Below are 21,660 nucleotides of genomic sequence, written 5' to 3'. Positions count from 1 at the left end.
TTACCGCTATAATTTAATATGATATCTCACAAAATTCACCTATAAATTCTTGTATTTTTTCCCCCCCGGTATGAATTATAATTGTTGAACTTGTGAAAAATATTACAAATTTGAAATGGTCAGCTGCGGTGTTAATGTTTAGTGATTTATTATACGGAAAAATGGCAAACCAACAACGTGAATCCTGTCGAACTTGAAAACGTGAAACCGGTCGCAATACGCGTTATAGCAGTAAATAGCGTTTTTATTGTGAATGGTAGCAGGGGGGAGAGCCGTTCGTCTAAAGTTAAAGAATAATTTTAAATTCAATTTGAATTGTTGATCAGTCGTATCGCGTGTACACGAGCTAGGCGGTTTCGCATTGGTTCCGTGAGGGTGTTTATTTTTCATCAAGTGCGTTTTGTAGTCTTATCGCCTCACGTTTAAATTACCCAAAAAATATTTCCAATAAGATTTTGTGGTGTTATTGAAGTTTGGGATGCGAGACAAAACGATACAAAGAGTAGTGTAAGTCCATGATTTATAATATTTAAATTTTTTAAATGAAATTCCAGTGCTTGTATATTGGTGTGCTAACGAATATTTTCGTGTTTGAGGTGAGGGGGTGTTGTAATTATGAGGAATAATTTTATAAGTCACTATAAAATGTTAAAACATAAACTTTTGATCCCCGTTATAATAAATGTAAATTTTATCACATTACGAATTAATAAAACCATCAGTATGGACCAAACAGATGAAACATAACTGATTTTAAAACTATAATAAGTACCTATATCATAATTTTATATAATGACATACTTTGTCTGCATCGCGATACCAAATGTACTGAATACAACTATAATATAAATATTTTTTTTTTATTTTTTTATTCTTTAAAATTCAAGAAAATGTGTAGGAATATAATAAATTCCCTGGAACGGCTCTACACCAACCCCTTGGAAATACGTCATTGGACAGGTGGATGGGTATCATATTATAGTAAGTTTATAACCTAATTTAATTCTATTACGTTGTAATAGTAATCGCTGCCCTGAATGGGTTATTGAGTAGTATTTATTGAATCGCTATTATTCATTGGGTTAATATGGGTGTTAAGTACTAGACCAATACTGAACTAGGGTCCAGGCAAAACATTATTTGAAAACGTTGTACCTTAGACACTTAGAATATTATATCGTTGCCGTATTAGGTACTAATTAGATATACGTCTAAATCAAAACCAGTTTATTTTATTAAAAAAGTAAAACGTATTATAATAAGCACGTCGATTATGACTATCGAATAAACCATGAAATAAACATGCAAAAAAGAACATAATACTCCATGAAATACTTTTAAAAAAAAATTAAAGGGTTACGGTTTATTCAGGCGTTGTGGAAAAAAATCATTCAGCTAATATTATGGGTTTTTATAGATTCCTGTTAATTCAGATGCAAAATCTTAACACAATTTTTACGGCTAGAGGAGTATGTTCACTAACATAGCCAAACTGTTTGTACAAATTATGATATTAAAAAAAAAAAAAAAATACAAATCATGGAAATCTCATATTTTTTATTAATGCTCTGGTTAAATAATTCTTGGGTCAAATTAATATTATAACCATGATAAATACTAAATATAAACCTCAAGCATGAGTAGTAACTTATAATATAAGTACGATATTAAAATGTGTTATGAATACCGTGACATACACTCAATACACATTTAAAAATATATAATTATACGTTAAAGTACAAAAGTGTTTGATTTTTATATAATATTGTATATCTGTGTAAGTAATGTTATATTTATCATTCTTTAATTATTATTCGAAACGAAACTTAAAGTTCTATCTCACTTTATATTATTATTGTAAACATAAAATCATATTTAATTAATGTACATAATAAGTTGATCATGAAACGATATGACGTAGTAATGTTCAAAATAATTATAGATATGAATTCAAATAAATGAAAGACGCTGAAGATTTGTCATTTATTATTATTTGTTGTATTACCGAGAAGCGCGATGAAATGTGTATAATAATGTTATAGAAACTGGTTTTATTATTACTATACCTAATGCTAAGTATATAGGAGGAAGATAATACTATTCGCAGGTATCAAAATGAGTAAAAAGTATACACTGAATAAAATGTCTATACTCCGTGGTAGTAACTGGGTATTGTGTCTAAAATATGAGCCAACGTTGAAGTGGTAGGGTTACAATGTATAATGGAAACGTTATGTTACCCCACTAAGATTTTATCTGGCTCGTATACTTAGTGAATCACCCAATAATATATGAATGTTTAAAAAAAAAAATTTGAATTTTCAACGCTGATAAAGCTTCATCATCGCAGAACGAGTTTGGAGGAATGAAACGTGCTTAAATTTTGTAAATATATATCTTACTGCATTCTGCACTTACTTGTAATACTCGTAGGTAGATACTTTGTACAATTTGTATCTAGTACCTACTACTAAGACGTTAGGATACGAGAATACATAGCCTAAATCTATTTGACGGAATATATGTTACCATAACGACTCTACTTATTCTCGTAACGACTATGTTTCATCGCTTGTGCATTCAACGGTTTCATACACAGCAACTAAAACCAACTCTATAACCACACACACATTAAGAGGACAACATATTATTATCCATATTTCAGGTCTTTGTCTCGCATATGTGCAACAAAGTTAAATTATTTACCAAATTAGTATTATTGCAGTTTAGTTTTAGTTAATATTAGAGTGAATTTAACTATGGATATAAAAATAATGAAAAGAGGAGAACATTAAACGTACTCTAGAGTTGTGTCTATTTGTTTTATATTATTATTACAAGTTATGAATATTTTTTCTTTATAAATAAAGAACTTATCTGTGCACTTTTAACTGGTTTTAAAATGTTTAGGAAAATGCATAATATGCTTAAACCCAGTTCACAAATATAGTAATTTATAAATATTTACAAATATAAATAACTTTTTAACTGTATTAGTTATTACCATTAATACAATAATGTTTATGATAAAAAATTAAAGAAATACATTATATAAAATTATTATAATCCTAGGTGTACAACCAATTTTTAGTTAGCTGAATTACAAAAAGATTTCAACTAAAAAAACTATTGGATTTAAATAATAATAAGGTGTTTTTGTTCTTAGACCCAACTGGACAATAGGTACATAATGCACATGTGCATATATTACAATAACCATCAATATCAGAATATTTGATGTATTATTTGTAGTTAACACAAGTGAAATATATTAATATGCTATATATAGATTATAGATTCATAGTAAAGTAGCAGTCAATAATTGTAGACATAATAATTCGATGTAAATAAATCAACCCTAAGAATATTTCCCTAATGTCATTAAATTTGAATTAAAAATAAAATTAAATATTATAAGATAAGGGTAGAAGTTGTACAATTTTTGAAATTTTTTTTTTAATTCACTAAAACATTTTGTCCAGCTATAATCTGGACATTTTCCAAATGAAAATTTTTTTTATCGAAACTTTTAGTAACATTGAAAAAGGTTTTAAAAATGTGGGAAAGTGGGTAACCATTTTGCTGTACAGTAGGGTTTGAGTATCTCAATAAGTCACTGTGAATTTGAATTCAACGATAAATCTAAAATTATTGCATATGAAATTCAATTCTGAGTTAAACATTGCTATAAAAATGTATGAAGAATACAAATTTTAAAATTAAAAATTAAAATTTTTGTATAAATAGCCCAAAAAGTGTTGAAACATTTTGTTTTATTATACCATTATATTCAGAAAATGCTAATATACACATTTGGTGAACATTTCAAGTTTACCTACATGGATATTTATTTTAATATTAGGCACAACAACAACAAAAAAAAATAAAACAGATTTTGTCGACAACTAGTTGGGTGAAAATATTCAAGATTCCCTAAATTGTTTTGTTCATTATTTTGAAAAGTAGAGACTGGAGAATTTTCTATTTTTACCTCAAATCAGTATCAACTGAATCCAATATTTATCTTGAACCACCATCAAAGTTGAAAATCGAATAATTGTTCTACTATAAATCATGTAGGTACACATACACAAAAATTACTTCACACTCTTAGTAATATCGGTTCATTCATCGCTCCACTCAGAATCTAAAATTACATAGTTAATATATTCATACGTATTAATCATTGTCATTTTTCCAATTTATCGGTTCTTGAGGAATTGATTTAGCTATGTGATCATTTTCGAGTAGATTAATATTTACTCAAGTTTACAAGTGATAAAATTACAATTTTTTTTCATCCATATTTTATCTTTCGTTGTCAATATGTTTCAACGTTTACCATATTAAGTACGTACTGAATTATGTATGATTGTACAGCGTATTGTATTGGATATTCGGCTACCTACTGGTTTAGAATATTTTACTGTCATCAATCAATTTAATATACTTATAATTACTTTAAAACATAGGTACATACGCAGATAACCTGTAGTATTTGATTTAATTACCAAACATTTTAAATTCATTAGTGTTTTAAAATACATTACAGTCCAATTATCTCAAGGTCATGAATAATCCAGGATAATTACCATCTTTTATACATGATTAATAATTATTTAATTATATAAACATGATTTATTGTAATTGCTTACACATTTTAGTTTCAAGCACATAGCACGTAGTTTTATTTTTAGATTATAAAGATGTCATATGAATAAATAAAGTTATTGAGATGTTTAATACTTGCTAATATAAATTTGATTTGCATTCACTTACGCACACGCATCGATACACATAAATAAAATATAGGTAAACGTTATTAATATTTAATTAAATAACTTACATAAAGAAATAAGTTTTTTTATAAATCCACAATATAACATATATTTTCAGCATGCATTCACTAGATCAATAATTATTAATTTTTTTTAAGGTGTATCATTCGGTTTATACCAACAATGACTATTCCATTTTATTCTTAACATATTTATTTAAATTGACTTATTCTGTGTAATACACAATGATACACTTCCTAACCTAACCTCAAATCATTTGAATATTTTTTTTCCTTTATTTGAATTACACAATCTATAAAATTTAGTACAATAAGCGTAAATGATAATACGAATAAATATGACATGAAGATTTGAGTTGGAGAAGCCGCCCACTGACGACACTCCTTAGGGCATTATGCTAAAAACATATACAAGTGTAGGGAATTAATTAAAAAGAAGGTCGCAGCACCATTTTCTTTTCAGCCTTTTGGGGGGGTTTCCAGGGATAGGTAAAGCCAAATCTTTTGCTAGGACATTTGAATGTGCATTAATATTCAATACTGCTTTTTGGAATTTGTACACGCGTAATATTTATTATTTATGTTCATTCATTTCAGATATTAATCTGAATTCCATAAAACTGTATCTTCGACAAAAATTCACATTTCAATTGCTAATTTTTTGCATTTTTCAATAACTAAACAAATATCATGTCCATTACACAAATAAACAATATAAATGTTAAAATGGGGACTTTCTTAAACACCATATCTACTCTGAACTTAAAGAATTTATGGTTGATTATGTTTGTCATGATTATTCTCTTAATTTTTGCTCATTAATAATGATATAAAATATATTATCATAACAAAGTACATACGTTTCATTACTAGTTTTTTTTTTTTTTTTTGATACGCATCTCCCGCGTACTTCATTTATATCGTAGTTCTCCACTAGACCAAAATATGATTATAAAACGTTAATATAATTAAGAAGGTAAAAAATATCGTGACTAGGTCATTGCAGATTAGTACTGTAGGGCTAGAAAGCAGCCACAAAGGTTAATTTTTTAAATCACGATAGCTTTGCTGGCAATTTTTTTCTTCAAACAACTATATATATATTTTCTTCTTTACACATTCTAAAATATTATCAAATAATTAAACGCGCTAAAAATAAACGACGTTGATCGATAGGCAAACGAAACAATATTCTAATCGACACAAAACTGGTTTTATTCTTTATAGTTAAATACCAACCTAAACAAATAAATGTAGAAAAATATATTTCTCATTGTCTTATAATATACATTATCAACAATCAAATTATTTATAATTTGTTATAAATTGATTTTTCACTAAAATTTATTTCATTATGTATGGAGCATGTTAAATTGATTCTCAGTGATTTTTGAAAAAAATTGAACACTAGACTCTTGTGAGTATAATAATACACTCATGTCTTAATAACTATCGAACTTAAAATTATATTTTTGCACATATAAGCAGTTTGTAAATAATTTTCTTTAATATAATAATATGCATATGGCCGAGAGCACATCGGTTCCCGATTATTTTTTGGATTTTCTTGTATACAATTTGCCGAAACAAATAATATTCAAGAGTTGAATATTGTGCTTGAAAGACGAACATACGTTGATGCTTATTTCTTACGATGAATAACTTACAATCTAACATATAAAATCTGCGTACATACAATTGCTAATCAGCCGTAAAGTACTTTTACGTTTATTACTATCATAAGCGTACTTATATTTGTGTTACAATATTCAACAAAATTAATATAAAACGTGTCGGGGTCTCCCATTGTACCTACGCCCGGATATCCGACACAGTGGCCATATTTTGAAATTGTCTATTTTTGTTTAACCGTATAATATTTTATGTTTTTATGATTATCTACAAAATATTCAACTAACTAATTTTCTGATAAATCCATTAATAATACAATGTAACAAAATGTTTAGTAGATAAACACAGTTTTGCTCAGAGCCTGATTGATATTTTAGAATATTCTATAACAAAAAACCTCCACAAAACACCACTAATCCATGATAATGATATTCAGTGTTATCCACAAAGTATTAAGTTGACAGTTATGTATAGTACATACAACATTAAATACTTCAAACATAGACAGTAGTACAGTACAAATGTACAATACTAAAATAGCTAATGCACAAATTAACATAAAGGTTATCATCGTCTACGACGGAGTTTTGGTGAGATTTTTTTGTATTATTTTTCCCTTTACGATTTCGGAATTGGTTGCAAATAATAAATACCATATAGGTACCTACTCGAACTATTGATTTTCATGCTTCTTATTCCTTTCAATGGCAGTAATTATCATTAAATGCCGTAATGGTTCCGCAATCTTAATATATAGATATAATGAGCTACGCTATTACATAGGTGCCGAACAATGTGCACTATAGTGCACTCGACTTTTGATTTAACGTATACTATATAGGTGCATACAGAAAAGCTACACAGACATTATGGGAAGCGGTGATTCTAATCACCAATTCTCAATCATCGGCTCGTATAGAATTCCCCGTATGCTGCAACGACTATAAAGCCTCGAACGATGATGGTGATGAATGATGATGATTATTTTGATCACGATGACGTTATTAATAACATAATGTGTTGTTTTTATTATTAATAAAATAATAAATTAAGAATTTAAATTGGAATTACGTCCCTATACAAGTATAATGTATGGAATATTGAACATAAAAATGTTGACTAAAACACGCATCACAGTAAAAATTTTAATTAAGTAAAAATTATTTTTAATTTAAAAAATATCAAAACAATCGGGAACCCAATCGGAACTACCATCTAAGTCTGCGTTCTACGTGTTTAATTATTTGTTACGACATACGATCTATGAAACCCCGAATGCGGATATAAGAACAAATACATATGATATTATAATATTTTAATATAACTGAAGGTACGCTGCAAAGGCTATGGGATATAAAGACGATTAAGTTTGTCGAGTATGCACATTGCATATAATACATACACATTGATAAACAGTGTTATGTTGACACTACGGTTTGTATATACACATCTGGCACACACTATCCGTCGCATACAATTTAAAACTTACTATTGAAATATACTTAATGAAAATTAGCTATAGTTTAACTTTTTAAATATTCACCGATAAATAACTACTACTATATATTAAAAAAATATATAAAAGGATATTATAGAGACTTTAGAAATCCAAAGTTTGAGAAAAATGCATAAATAAGTAGGACTGAAAGGTAGAACAAATTAAAATTATTCTTGAACGTAATAGAAGACAACCGAATATTAACGGACAATTTATATTATGAAAGAAGATGAAAAATTATTGCGAGCATACTAAGGCATAGTGACGAATTACACAGCTTAATAGCTGAAAGAATGGGGAAATGAATTAACGAAAAAGATTAAAAGGAACACCCTGAACGAGGTACAACAGTAAAAAATAAAGGACGTGGGAGTTATTTCCTACAAAGAGCTCAAAGATATGAAAAACAGCAGATAAATATAAGGGAAAAATCATAGTCTGCTGTAATTTAACATGACATACCTATACCAATCTTCAGATTGAAAAAAATAGTAAATTAACTCTGCATACATTGACTATCTCTAACTAATTGTTCAAAAAAGCGAAACCATGATTTTGTTATTTTTTTATTTTGAGGTCACGTCAGTTAACCAAAATATACTATACATTTTAATAATAAAATTTTGGACATCTCCCCGTCTGAAAAATACTTTCTAAAATTATATTGCAAGAATATTAAATGAAAAAAAAAATCTTTTGCTTGTGCTAATTCAGAGAGACACTGTATCATATTCCATATTATTTAAGTCTGATGAGCTGGGCACGGTCGTACATACACAAATCAACTCGTGTAACGAATCGCATTGCTCGAGCAGGTATGTGTGGCAACATATTATAATAATATATTATACGGCATTAACGAATTAAATTAAAGGGTCGGAAACACTGTACTTCTTATGGACGTTTAGGGGTAAGTTATCGTATGCGATTTATACAGTATTAGCTACATAACGTTGTGCTCGTGTACCGATGAACGCATTCGAGTACAAACATTTTTTTTTATACGAGTGAAAACTGCGCTCTCTGGTTTATATCATTTTTAAATACATAAATTATTATTTAATTATACTTATACAGTTGTATATACATATGAATGTAACATAATATATGTACCTATATATTATTTGCAAATTTATTATATTTTCAACTATTATTGTCGTTCCATGGAATTTACCTAAATGTATACTTTCGATTTAATAATACTCATTTAAATTCAAATTTGATTTAAGCGTCATGATACTCTTCGACAAAAATCGACAACCTCGGCTGTGTATAACGTGTGTAATCCCCCTTGTAATTTCTTCGCTGGCATTGCATTATAACATTATGTAGGTATAAATTTCTAATGTAAACTGTACACCTACTATTACCTAAAAATTATTATAATTTTCAATGACTTTCTGGTTACTGCAAGTCGCATAATAAAAATGTACAATCCTCTCAAAATGTGTGACGCTCAGCTCACCGTTGCAATCTATTATAGGTTCAAAAAATAATCATTGCGCACGTGAATACAATTACTGATAAAAGTAAATGTTATAGAATATAAATAGATAGGTATTAATAATATAAATATTTCAGTAATCTGCGACGGAATATATGATCGCTTTGCTTATGTACTAAAATTAAATTCAATGTACCTACCTATACAAAAGTAAAATTTATTGGCGTGGAAACATCTACAACAAATTGGTTAATTTAGTATTATCATATTCATATTTATATGTTTTATGTAAATTTGTAATGATATTCTTTTCTAATATTATAATCCTTCATTATGATTAATTTTTCGTAAAATAAAAATACGAAAAATCTTTTACTTTTCTTGTTTTTATTTCAATATCCTTAACAAGTTATTGATTAAATTGAACAATGAACAACAAACTTACAAAACCGCTAGAATAACCATGGTTATCAAATTATTAAATGTATTTTGTTCTTAAAGTATAACGAATAGTCTATAATTAAGTTATACGTTGAAAGTTAAAACCATCCGTATTATTATACATCCTGTCTAATAATATTGACCTATTAGAAATGGTTTTTAGAAATAATGATTATTAAGGCACGTTATAGTTAGTTTACCATATACTATGTATGCCAAGAGTTTTTTTATTACAATGAGTAGTATTAGTCGGATGCAGTATAAAATTTAAAATATTAATAATTTGATTTGCCGATATGGTACTGAAATACTATTGATCTTTAAATAGGTTACCCAAATACAGTTTAATTAATATTTTTTTTTTTTGTATTATTTATATAATTGTTTATACCATAATATCGACACAATCCTACTCAGGTATGATTTTATTATGAAAAATAAATTATACAAAAAAATATTATTATTTTTAAACTGTCTATTTTCAATTTTTAAATCATGGGTTGAGCGATGAATGTATTGATTTTACAATAATGTGTGTTTTTATTTTTATTTATGAAGACACTTTTTCAATGAAAAAATGTTCCATTCCAAAAGAAAATAAGATAATTTCTTAACGTTGTAGTATCATTATTTAAATAACTGGCTCGGTAACCATGGTAGTTATAATAATAATAACAATAATTATTACTGAGTTTATATTATTCTCCAATAGTAATTCAGATTAGTATATTAAAATTAAAACACTTTAAAATATATGGATACAACGTTTTTGGAAAAAATTAAATTTAACATATTAATTTATTATACTTTACAATAATACAAAGTGGTTACATACTTATTGCCACATTATTTTATTTTTCTTCTAATTATATTTTATATTAATAATATTGATCCAATCACATTCAGATGTATTATTTTTATCACCCCAAAGGTGAAAGAGGTAATGAGAATAACCTGCAGGCTGCAATACAATGCTACAGTATAGAGTAAATTAAGGTTCTTACATAAACAATAAATGACAATATTGATTTAAATTACTAAATTATAGATAAAGAATAACTTAATTTAAATTTATTAAATTTATTTTAGATTCAATATATTGTGAATCAATAAAAAAATTAAAATTTTTAAAAGTATCACATGCATCTAGAAACCAGGTCTCTGGACTGAATATGATTTGAATTAGTTAATATATTATTATTATGATAAAAAATATAATATATTTTTTTCAAACAATCAATTTTTAATTTTTTTAATTTATATATTTTGTTCTATTTTAATCCAGCACGATATTTTGAATATTTTGACCTTGGATATTTTAGTACTGAAATTTGATCTAGATTCCTACTATTTATCACTTGTTAATTTGCTTACTTCATTTGCTAACGAACTTCAGGGACCCTGAATACTAAATGAACTTGAAATTTCACCTATACAACTATATTTTCTGCTGATTTCAATTTTTTTTTTTATATTTTACTTACATTTTTAACATTTTCGTGTATTTAGTTAAAATAAATGTGCATATGTATATAAGAACCGTTTTAGTTGCTAATAAGATTCCCCATGCGAAGGACATTGGATTTAAATGCTGTCAAAATCATACTAAAATATTTATTTCGTGACATAATTCTTTTCCTTACTTTTACACTTAAAACCCGTAAATGTATAGTAATATGCAAATAAACACAATGTATTAATATTAAAAAATAAATGTAATTAGTTACATAACTTTTAATTGTATAATACTTTAAGAGATTATAATTTTTATACACAATTATAATGAACAAAGTAACAGCCTGATCACAAATATTTACAAATAGCAAAAACTTTTTGACTAGCTCAAATACTTCTTATCATATTATAATTTTAAATCAAAAATCAAAATACATTAAAGTTTATTTACTTTAAATAATAACAATAAACTATAATGGTTTTAAAATAGAATTCAAGAAGTACATTTTTAAATAATATTTTAATACTTTAATCCAAGAAAAATAAATAAACAAAAATAAGGAATTACATATAAACTCCTAGATTTCTAGTACCTATCGACTTTTAACAAAATCTTGACCATTTTTTAGTTAACTAATTTACTGATTAGCACACACACTTAAAATAGTTTTCCAGATCACAGATTTATTACACTATATTGAGTAGTAATAACCAGTTGCACATTACTATCTTGTTTAAATAATATTTTTTTATTTCCTTGAATCGCCTTGAATAATTTTTATATTATATATAAGTATAATGCCTTAATACTAAATCATCTGTTAAAATAATGAATAAGAATGTCATAAAATATTGCCTATACGTAATACCTTTAGTCATTATACCCACAAGTAGGTACATCGATAATATAACCTACCGTTTAAATAATATTTAAAACTGGTTTCTCATACATATAAGTAAAGGTACATGTAAGTTGTAGCATTTCATTATCCCGAGTTCAGAATTACTAATCACAATTTATTTTGTGAATAGTGTGAACGTTATCTAAAAATCTAAATTTTAAAAAAAATTATGGAAAAATGATACATGTCATAAAAATATACGCCTGACCAATTTATGATATTCAAAGAAGATAATCTATGACATATAACCTTCACCTTGATAATATATATTATTATCTTTAAAGCAAAAATCTATCGCAACATTTAAATAGTTTAAGTTGTACAAACAAATAATGAAATCACATAAACGAAACGTTGCATGTATAGTATATTTAGGCATATTTCATAAAATCTTAATTTAACAATGTTTTAGAATTCCTATAATATTTTGATGATTAATGATAATACATTTTAAGATCCGAGCCTAAAATTGCAAACATAGGTAATAAAATACATTTTTATTTCTAATTAGTATGATTATTATTTCATCGTTTATCATTCATAATTCCGTAAATTTTAAATGTCAGTTTCTTGCGAATACCTACTAATTTTTAAATGCTCTGGAAATTTAATCGTGTGAATTAAGCAACTGTGTGTTATGCATTAGTGAAAAATGATAAATGCTCAAACTGCCAACTTCAGTTATTTAGTTTCAATATAGATACTTATACGGTTTATCAAAACAAACACTTTCTTCGCAATTTGTTCGTTTAAAAGTTTAGCTGTTCTGCGCTGAAAGTTGATTTCATAATAATTATTTTTTTATCAAAATAACAGACTAAAAATAAATTTCAGTAAAATCAAGAACACATTTAAAAGTATTATGAACTTTTTTGCCTTATAATAGTAGGTACCTACTACAAAGCATTAAGCAATTTTAGATTTTTTTTTTGTTTTTCTACAAACCTTACGTGGGTCGTGAAAAATGTAGGCAATTTTTCCTAAAAAAGTGGGTCACGAGTCCAAAAAGATTAAATACCACTCTTCTAGAGAATATTCGGATTTCGTAATTTTTTAGATTCTGAGCGAAGCGATGAATGTATTGATTTTACAAATTGTGTGTGTTTCTTTTTTAACTTTGTTTTTTTTTGTCGGTACACAAGATAATTGTTTAAGATGATACATCAATTTTCAACTTCTAGAATGTAGCTGGTGAATTCAGGAGGTCATAATTTAAAATTCCCTGTAGTTTCCAAAATCGCCGGGAAAAAACAAAAAAAAATCATGTGAAACGGTTTTGTTTAAGACATTTTCTATTATTACTAATTTGTTTTAAATTAATATCGATTGTAAAATGTTCGATAGGTCCAAAATCTTGAGAATTCAATACAAGGTTCCTCATGAGATTTATATACCGGGTTAAAAAAAAAAGAAGAATATTTTTGTACAATATAAGCACAATTTCCACAAGCCACATAAATTAATTTTACACACTCGTATTAACACGTTTCTTAATAATAGTGAAAAATAAAAAATAAAATAAATTACATAGCAAAAACATTTGTTTATATACGAGGGGGGTCAAACTCCAAGAGCCAAAAGCGGCGCCCTCAAACACTCGTTACTATAAAACGTCATAAAATGTTTACGTTACGGTCTGTGTGAACAGCTCCGCAACAAAGTGTTCGCCGTACGAATCTCCTTGTCCGGCTCCACAGTGAGCTTCGGGGTCTACAAATAATGGTTTCTATCATATTACGCCGTACACGATCGTCATTCGACAAAATTGTCAGTATACTGTCACCGTACCAGATACTAGCTTCCTCGATCTCATCAACTTCTAATGTGCCTGGCGGAAATGTTCCGCTACAGACGATCTGGCTGACGGCGAAACCGTCGAAACTTGAAACTCTGTGGATTCGACCCGCGGAAACCCGATCATGGTGACTTCTCCGGCAATGCCACACTAGGCATAGAATTATATCCTCCGTGGGACTACAAACTCTTAAAATCATACCTTTTCAAAGTTTTTGGGCGATTTTCCCTAAGGTTGTTAAAAACCTGTAACATCATTTTGGTCTTGGACAGTTCTTGGGTCTCGGTTACATCGCCGGCAGATTTCATGTGCAATACCACATCAAATACATTGATTATATCTCCTGTATCACTAGAAACTCTTAGCCTTTTCAACTTTTTTTTTTTTTGGGGGGGGGGGGGATTCGTCAATAGATCGTTGACAAACTTGGGTATGATAAAATCCTCCAGTACGGGTATTATTCGTCATATTACTCTGATAAGTATACGTTTAATTTTAACTTTCTTACTGTATTGTAACTTAGCAGTCATATCGTTGTAACAAATATTACATACTGAGTACTGAATACTAAATGCTGTGACTATAAGTTTCAAACACTTACGTTGGCCATGGCAACGAGTTTTTTATAGTTTCTTAAATCAAAAATATGTTTCTAGATAACATCAACACTGTTATTTTTTGTTTTGCAGTGCACTTGTTTGTATTTTTTTTTTTGTCTAGAAATGGTAGACTCGTTAAGGTTAGGTCATACATTTATTTTCTTTGGTACAAAAATGAATAACTTAACACAAAACTATTTTACATTTCTATGATCTATAACACATATAGTTATTGATGTGACTATTGGTGACTATAATAATATTAGAATTGAGTGGTACAATGATATTTAAAATTATAAATAAAGTATATTTTCACATTGTACTGAATTAGTTACTATTAAATAAGATCATTATATTGATAAGTTTTTGAATTCAATTTTTAAAAAATATATTTTTTTAATTTCGTTGTACCTACTGAAAACAATTCAATCCATTAAGAACAATTTTATTCCGTATTTTGAAATAATGAACTTGTCTTATTCCGGGTAGATTAATTCATACACTTTTGACAAACTTTCCAATCTTAAAGTGTTGGACATCGTCACATTGAACATATAAATTCTCATTCAACACAAAACACCAAACACGTTTTATGTACATTGTATGAATACCAAAATAATACAGCTGTTTACATTATAAATTAAAAATAATTATTGTTTGTGTTTTGATGTTTTAAATTATTATTATTTCATTTTAATTAATTTATGAATAGAATTTTTCATTTGGATGGAGTCTGGGTAAAAGGGATCAAGAAAAAAATTAGATTTTTTTTTGCAGATTCCTGTAGATTTTAGTGGTCTGCATTTATTTGAGTTTGGAATTTTATCATGTTACATTGAAGAAAAAAATTAAAATATTGACTAATTTGCATTTTTATGCTTTCGTCAACATTATATCATCAATACGTTCTTATATATTTCAAAGTTTTATTATTTTTATCAACATTTTACCTACTGTATTCAAAATATACACAATTCAATTAATTAATTAATGAGACTATTGAATAATTTGTATTTACGTTTAAAAAAAAAAGTACAAAGGTTTTAGGTTACTTATTACTTATGAGATGATGACAACAGTTTGTGAAATTACACAACTTTATGAATCATAATATTATTATATGACAATTAAGAAGATCAATTTTTTTTCTGCACATTTATCAGAAAGCCATTAGCCAAAGAATCTATACACTAACGTAACTCAATAATAATGACATATTGTCATATTTGAAAGGGAATAAGTCAAATTAAATAAACCCCAAATGAAATAGGTGATAAAATTCCAAAAGTAGGTATTTAAATATTTGAGATACATTTTTTATTAAAGAATCATTTAAAGCATTATAGTGTCACCTCGTTGAAACAAATATATTTGGGAGTCGTGGATCAAATAAGGTTGCGCACCAAAGAATAAATGCATGAATAAATAACAGTTAACACTATATTTTAACTTTTGTATATTCTGAATTGTTTTTTAGTTCCACGAAAGTAATGTTTTTGACTTATTCCCTTTTACCCACGCATAGTCCAATTTATTGTGTGTTTATATATTTTCAAATTGAAAATAAAAAAATACAATACAATAAAATATTATTTTTGAACAACTCTGAAAGAATTTAATACAAAATCCGAAAAGAGATTACTGTTTATTTCATTCCAAACGAGTTACAGCAAAACTATCCACATTTGGCAAAATAGAGTAAGGTCCACATTCATTTTCCTATAAAAAATATTTCGCTGTATAAAAATAATATACTTGGTAACTGGTAAGACATTAATGAGCTTTAATTTACTCAGATCGTAGAGTTTAGTAACGACGATAATAATATACATTCGTTTAGTCGACATATTATAATATAAAATATATCAATATACATTTCCTTTTTTCAAACTTCAAATATATAATTTTATTTATACTTAGGAATATTTGTGCTTTCATTTAAATGTAAATATTTTTTTAGTCTAATAATAAAATTACTGACTCTATAAAAATGTGTAATTTAAAAACTATATTATTATAATAAACGTCAGGTATTTGGTTTTACCAAACGTTGATGGCTGAACTAGAGATTATGTGACATAGTAGTCTCCTTGCTCCTTTAAAATTAATTTAGTATTTTCTTTCTTAGAAAATTAGATATAGGTTATGAGATTTGAGTGAGTATGTCGCTTTTTTAGTGATATTAATCGTCGAGCTCTGAAGAGTAGGTCTAATGGTTTTTTACCGTTTCCATTATTTTTCTTTGAAAATAATGAGAATTTTCCAATTTGTACATGGACATTTATATTAAGGCGTAGCTGTATTTCCCGATCAATAGCATATTATATATACCTACGTGTGGCCACGTGAAACTTTTTAACCATTTTTATTGTTGTAAAGAGTGTTGATTCAAAAGCCAAGCAGAACGACATTTTTGTATCCAACACCATACAACAAAGTGTGAAGTGCCAAAAGAAAAATTAATGGTTTAGGGCTATCATGTATCAGAAGTGTTCTTTTATTGAATTGCAATTTTTTATATACCAATGTCAGTTTTTTAAATTTGTATTCTTATTTGTAATATATTTATTAATTTAATCAGTATTTTAAATGTTCGACCAAGGGTGTGATAAAAACGATGACGCTATTACGTTATCCATACAACGTGATAGTAATAATTATTGTATGTGATGTAGGTACAGCCGATATTATGAATCATTGTTTTAATTATCCGACAAGTGATGGGTCTTTTAATCCCATTCAAAATGTAAAATGATTAATGAAGTATCGTCGTGGTTTGGGGTTGGCAGAGTCTCTCATTTTTTTAAACTGTAGTGAATTTCTGAACTCTCTGGTATGTTTGCTAAGTGCCACCAATATATATATACTATATATAAATGAATAAATATAATATTATATGTAATTATTATAACATATAATCATATGAACCATATCACTTGAAACTCATTGACGCGCACGAACCGCAAACCTTGCTGTGACTTATGTATCAGTGCTTCATGCCGATTTTAATGTGGATATTATTATAATGACTGTACGCATACAGAATTGTCAGGATTTGAGTACTTATTTACGAATTCTTAGGTAACGACATTTCAGTTTGAAGTATGGATCGATAGTTATTCCTTTATTCGTACAGGAAGAACATAAAATAATAAATAAAAATGTTGTTGTCGCTTACATCTATAGTGATAAATAATAATACTTAAAATAATAATAATAATAATAATAATAATAATAACTGAATTTAGTTTATTAATTATTATAAATTATAATATTATATAATTGACGAGTTGTTTACCCACATTTTGGTGCTTACATTATGAATAGGCTCGTAATTAAACGTTCTAATTGAGTTTAACTGCGTCAATTTAATATGTATAATACTATAATTATTTATGTATGAAACTATGTGACAAGGATTGTAGTTGACGTTATATTATTATTATTTTCAAATGGCACATATTCCATGTTCATGCAAATGTGAGTTAAAATAATCTAGCCATTTAATTTATCAACAAAAATGAATAAACTAATAATTTTTTAGATGGACAGGCACTCTTGGGACAATACTACGTATCTATAATATAATAAATAATTTTGGTATTTAATCCTTAATTTCTCTCATAATCGTGTGTACAATAATTTACTTATAATAGTTGTGATCATTTGACCATTTATATTTCAATTTATAATTTCAAAAAGTTTAAGCTATTTTAAAATTGTTTTTACACAATTTGATGCTATTGCAATACAGCATTTTTTTAATGACTGCATATATTTTTAATTTAATATTGCAAGGCAGAATATTTTTTTAAATATTTATAAACATATCGGATTTAAAACCAGTAGTTATACTAATATACTATTAGTTTTTAAATATCATGTAAGTGTAATAGTGTCAATTGGGTAACACGAAAAATGTAGGTCAATTAATACGCTTATCTATACTTAAAAAGTTATAACAACAATAAGCTCATTATTTGAAATTAAATTTGTATATACCAAAGTACTAAAAAAAAAATATATTCTGTTTTGGAACATGAAATTTAAAAAATATGTAGTCATTCAAAAAATAAAAACATAAAATTGTGAAAATTCTGTTTTTTGATAACATTGAATAATAATCTGTTCATACAAATTTAATGATTTCGAAATAATGAATGAACACTTAAATGAATCACTTAGTATATATACTTTTGTCAAGAGAAAAAAAAATACGTACTTATAGTTTATATTAAAAAATTCAAATTTCAAAGTAGGTTCTTAAAAATACATTTTATTATGATTCATGATCAATAATATTGTTTATAAAAATAAAAGTAGTGTATGACATTTTTATATACAATTTATAGATTTTAAGTAGGTACATTTTACAAATATCACAAAATATTGTATTGATAAATTAACTTGAAAGTTATTTGAACAATTTAAAAACTATGTGAAATTAGATGAGTTACAAATTGTTATTAAAAGATTAAATAAATAACCTAGTGTTTACGGTGGTTAAATGAATTGTATCAGTTAATATGCCAGTGGAGGTGAACGTGAATAATTAAACCAAAATGATAAAAGAGAGGTATAGCCGAGACGAGAAAGCCGAGTAAAAAGGATAGTGTTCATGTGAGAGAGCAGAATAATGCAGTGAAAATTCTTGGGATATCTCCGGTCGGAGAATCTGCAGCATTTTTATACCTACCTTTTGTTTAATCTTTAAATAATAAACTTAATAATATTTGTTCAATGATCGAAATTTGTTAATCAAAATGCTTAGAATATTATTATATTTCAAAATACCAAAATATTGGAGTATATGATGGTGACATTAAAAAAAATAAAAATAATTCAACTGTTTTTCAAAAGGGATATGTATAATTTGTGCCCAAAAGCCAATATTATATGCTCTTTAAAAATATTTGATAATTGAATAAGACAGTAAATTGCTTAAAGCCACCTTTGATAACACTTCCTATTATAACTTAATAAATTATACATACGAGATGAAAAAAAAATAAAAACATTTTTTCAAAGACATTATAACTAGCTACTTCAAGTTATGATATATTTTTGTGGAAAAACATAAAACAAGTTTGAAGTCAAAACAATTTGCCATGAACTGTATGTATACAATATTATACATACCTATTATATATGAATGGAATTATATTACAATCTTGTGACCATCTACGGAACACTTATTTAATATCTAGATTTCATGGTCAATTAGATTTGGCTTATGAGTGGTACGACTAGATTTTACCAACTGGTGAGATAAATTTTTTTAGTCTAACAATATAAGATTATCACGGAAATGAATAGTTTTAGAATGATTTATTAAAATAACTAACAACTTTTATATCCGATGTTATCGTTATTAATTAAAATTTTGAAAGAGTAAATGCTCATGTACGATTGTAGGAATAATGATAACGAGAAAACAATGTTTAATAAAAAATTCTATGCTACAGCACCAATTGGTTTTTTTTTTTTTAAATATTATTTTAAATTCCATAGAAAAATTAAAATTGAACACTAATGTTACTGCAACTATACACCAATAGTATATTGAGATTATTATGGTATATAAAGTAAAATCTAAATATTGTTTGAATAGTTATGATTTATAAGACGTAGCTAATGAGGTTTCAATGTTTCATTATGAATCAATAAAACTCAATATCAAAAAAGATTTTTTTTTCTAATACTGTTCAATACTTACCTGTATTATATTTTTTATTATAATTTATAACTACCAGTGATCGTCATTTATAAATTAAAATATATAATTATGCTGCTTGTGCAACTGTAGTGAATGAAATAAATGCTAGATATAGGATTTATTTCCATCTTTACGGAAGGCAAATTTGATATTATTTAGTTAAGGTTTAAAAAGTAAATATCACACGAGTCACGCAGTATTTATACTGGTATATCTATTGCACCTCCCATTAAACGTAAGCACTAACCACTAAAATAATAATGTGATATTATACCAAGGTACCTACTAAATTTTAATCGCAAACAAAATGCACAGGACTAAACGACAAAGAGACTTACTAATAATAGTTATGGCTGGAATATGAAATTCACAAACTCATCCGTTTTATTTTCATGGAAAAAGCAGCACCTGCTACGATTTCAGTATTTGACTCTGTCTATGAGTATTGTATAACTTGATGCGTCATCTCTTCGATCGATGTGATCGTAATGCGAAGCACGTATTTTAATAATAGGCACGTTATTAAATAATATAATCATCTTATATTGTTTATCGTAATAAATTGTTATTGTTCGATTCGTCGTCTAAGGGTATTAATTATTTATCGGGACGTAGATGAAACTGCGGCCATAATAATATTATGTTATATTATGTACGTTTACCTTTCCTAATCAAATGTATCAAACACATCTAGTTTTCGCTCAATTATAAAGTATAAAATCTCGATGTGTTCTAAGCGTGTAAAACTTACAAGACGGTAAAACGGTAGGCGCTAGTGCTCGATAATTTTGTACTCGGAGTGTTTCCGCAATACAAATAAAATTTTTAGAAAAACGTGCTCAAGAGATCTTTTTTCAAAACTCTGATAGTCTGATAAACTTCTGTCGCCGACACATTTCCATACAAATGAAGAATGGTTAACGCTTGCCTATTATAAGACAGTGCGTTGTGCATAGACGATGAGTAGGTAGCCTGGTAGTGTATACTATATTGCATCATTCTGTTGAACATTTTAAAATGTTAACATCGATCGGTTTAAGGGGTGTAGGTGTCTAAGCATACTATGCGTTACGAATTTCGGACAAAATAATTATTTGTTTAATTATTGTTATATGATACGCTACGAAGAGAGGCCAAAAACTTTTGCATACGTTATGTGACTTTTAAGTGCTTCATTCCTAAATAAACGTCTTGTATAATATCAAACCCGTACTCCAAAAATGTATACAACTTATCACTGAGTTACCTAAGTATATAACTATAGTGAGTGGTGAGTCAAAAAAATAATGAAAATTGATGCGCACTACGCCACTACTACTTGTTTTCCTACTAACAAAATTATTTAGTTAGAATTAATGTTATGAACTGTTGGGTAACACG

The 21,660-nt window shown here is 27.1% G+C and overlaps 1 protein-coding gene across 1 annotated transcript in view; it reads left to right on the top strand.

Moving 5' to 3' along the window:
- The first annotated feature begins 323 nt into the window (after positions 1-323).
- The window catches only part of LOC111032946 (diuretic hormone receptor-like), a 51,307-nt gene continuing 29,970 nt past the window's right edge, over positions 324-21,660 (top strand). Inside the window, exon 1 of the mRNA XM_022313439.1 lies at positions 324-507. The gene's annotated coding sequence lies outside the window, so the exon portion shown is untranslated. The remainder of the gene's footprint in view (positions 508-21,660) is intronic.

The sequence above is a fragment of the Myzus persicae genome, unplaced genomic scaffold (assembly GCF_001856785.1).
Source record: "Myzus persicae strain clone G006 unplaced genomic scaffold, MPER_G0061.0, whole genome shotgun sequence".
NCBI lineage: Eukaryota > Metazoa > Arthropoda > Insecta > Hemiptera > Aphididae > Myzus > Myzus persicae.
The sequence above is the reverse complement of the archived record's forward strand: the minus strand, read 5'-3'. Positions and strand labels throughout refer to the sequence as shown.